This window comes from Equus quagga, chromosome 6 (genome assembly GCF_021613505.1).
Source record: "Equus quagga isolate Etosha38 chromosome 6, UCLA_HA_Equagga_1.0, whole genome shotgun sequence".
Lineage (NCBI taxonomy): Eukaryota > Metazoa > Chordata > Mammalia > Perissodactyla > Equidae > Equus > Equus quagga.
This window is the reverse complement of record NC_060272.1, coordinates 115,938,471-115,940,957: the sequence shown is the minus strand read 5'-3', so window position 1 is coordinate 115,940,957 and position 2,487 is coordinate 115,938,471.

Below are 2,487 nucleotides of genomic sequence, written 5' to 3'. Positions count from 1 at the left end.
AAAAAAAAAAAAAAAAAGCTCCTAATTCAACAAATTTAACTCACTGCATTTTTAAAAATTTCATTTAATTTTATTACTTTTTTATTGAGATATAATTGACATATAACATTATATTAGTTTCAGGTGTACAACAGAATGATTTGATATTGTATGTATTGCAAAATGTTTGCCACCGCACTTTAACAGACTTGTGGTATCTCTGATATCTTTTTTTGTATACTAAAGCCTATACACTTAAATTCAGAAGACAGTCTCTTGGCCAAAAGGCCAAGCTAGCATTTGCTTGGAGTTCCGAGGTTCCACAAGAGACTTTTTTTCCTTCTTAAGATCACTGCCAATACAAAGTGTGTATACATGTGTGTGTTCTTGTGTGGACACGAGCAAACATGCGTACACACACACACATGCGGGGTCTCTTTGCCTTGTGCAGAAACGTTCTGGTTGTTCCAAGATTGAGTGGACTGCCTCAGGGCTTTCCCATTTTCCCACCTGTCTTCAGGCTACATGAAGTTCATCTCCAGGAGGAGGCTGTCCTACTGAGTCTTTCTTCGGTGTTACTGCTGTAGGGACAGCAGGCTTAGGCAGGCACCTAAGTCCACTTTGTCAAGCCTTCTGCTGTACTCCAACTGGGCACACACTATGGAGCTCTTTTCCTCTTTCAATGTCAACAAAGATTTGATCTGCAGGGACCATTTGATGGCTACCTCTTGGCCGTGGCATGATTACCTTTATAGCAATAATCTGTTGATATGGGGCCTTTCAGAACTTTTGTAGTCTCCTGCAAGCAGCCTTGGCTTTCACGGGCATTCAATATGTGTTGAGTGAACCAACAGATTACTCTTGCCAGGAGTCCTTTTCTGGACTCACCTCTGTTTGGTGGAGCTCAGTTCAGGTTGCCTTCTGGGAGGACTATATAGAAGAGCCAGAAAAGAGAAGCCTAGATGACTAAGCCTGAGTGTAGAGAGGGGGAGGTGGCAAGTGAAGGCAGTGTCCTCTGTAGGACAGTGGCCGGGCAAAATGGTTTTACTAGGCAAGGTGAATAGACTGCCTGGGCTGTTATGGGGATTGCTGAGGAGATAAACCCATGCTGGTTCTCTCGTAGTAGTTCATTTTTGCTTTGTTGCTATTTGAATATCAATTGGGGTTCAACAGAGTCATTCTAGGTACTTTAAGAAGAAAAGGATTTAATACAGGGAACTAGCTGCTTACAAAATCATTAGAAAGATTGGACACGTAGGCTGGGCCTCCAGGAATGACTCCAAAACACGGAAGAAGCAACCCCCCCCCCCTCCACCGCCCCAGGGAACATAATCTGGAAGGTGGTAAATTAAGAGGCCATCACATTTAAACTTGAATTAAAAAAATATGCTGTGTAGCTGTAATCCTGGGATCAGGAAGTCACCTGCTTTCTAGATGTGGTATACAGAACTGTGCTGCAGAAAAGTCCCATGTCTCCAGAACCTTGCTTGCCAGTAGGAACTGCCCAGAGATGCAGGAAGATGAGGTCTGCCTCACTTCTGCTTGCAAATCTCCTGTTAGGCCATCTAACTGAATTCATCCCCAGATCTATAGCAGCAAGGGTGTCTTGGAAATGTAGTTTTTAGATGTCAAGCCTCATCAGATCAGGAAGGCACACTAGAAGGAGGTTGGAATGGATACTGAGTAATGATCGCCTAGAATTCAACACATAATCATCTGTGGGCTGGCCCTCTCAGCCTGGCAGCAGCTTGAGCTTAACTAGTCCCACTGTCACCTCCTCGGAGGTTAGAGTATCTAGCTATTCCCTTCACAAGAAATGGGTGAGTCCTATGTGAGGAAAATCACAGCATTTTAGTGGGAGACATAGTAGAATATTTAAATAAGAGATACACCATGTTTGTGGGTAGAAAGATGAAATATTGCAAAGGATATCAGTCTTTCCCAAACTAATTTCCCACCCCCAATCAAAATACCTGTGGCATGACAAAATGATTGGAAAGATGATAGTGAAGAATAAGCAGGCCATAATAGTTGAGAAATTAAGAAAGGAAAAAATTAAAGGTGACTTGTCCTTCAAGTTAACAAAACATAAGGCTGCTAAAATTGAAAAAGTTTGGTATTTGTAAAAGAAGTGACAGGACAACAGAAAAGATTAGAGGGCCCTGAAGCCCGTCCTTATAATAGGAATTTAATGTAGGATAAAGAAAGTATCCCAAATCAGTGGGAGAGAGATTATGAACCAAAAATATTGGGGTCTCACTCGTAGGCATATGGCCAAGAAAGTTAAAAGCATATGTCCACACAGATACTTGTACATGAAAGTTTATAGCAGCATCATTCATAATAGTCAAAAATAGGAACAACCCAAATGTCTGTCAACTGATGAATGGGTAAAATGTGGTATATTGATGCAATGGAATATAACTCAGCCAAAAAAGGAATGAAGTACTGATACATGCCGCAACATGGGTGAATCTTGAAAACATTATGCTAAGTGAAAGAAGCCAG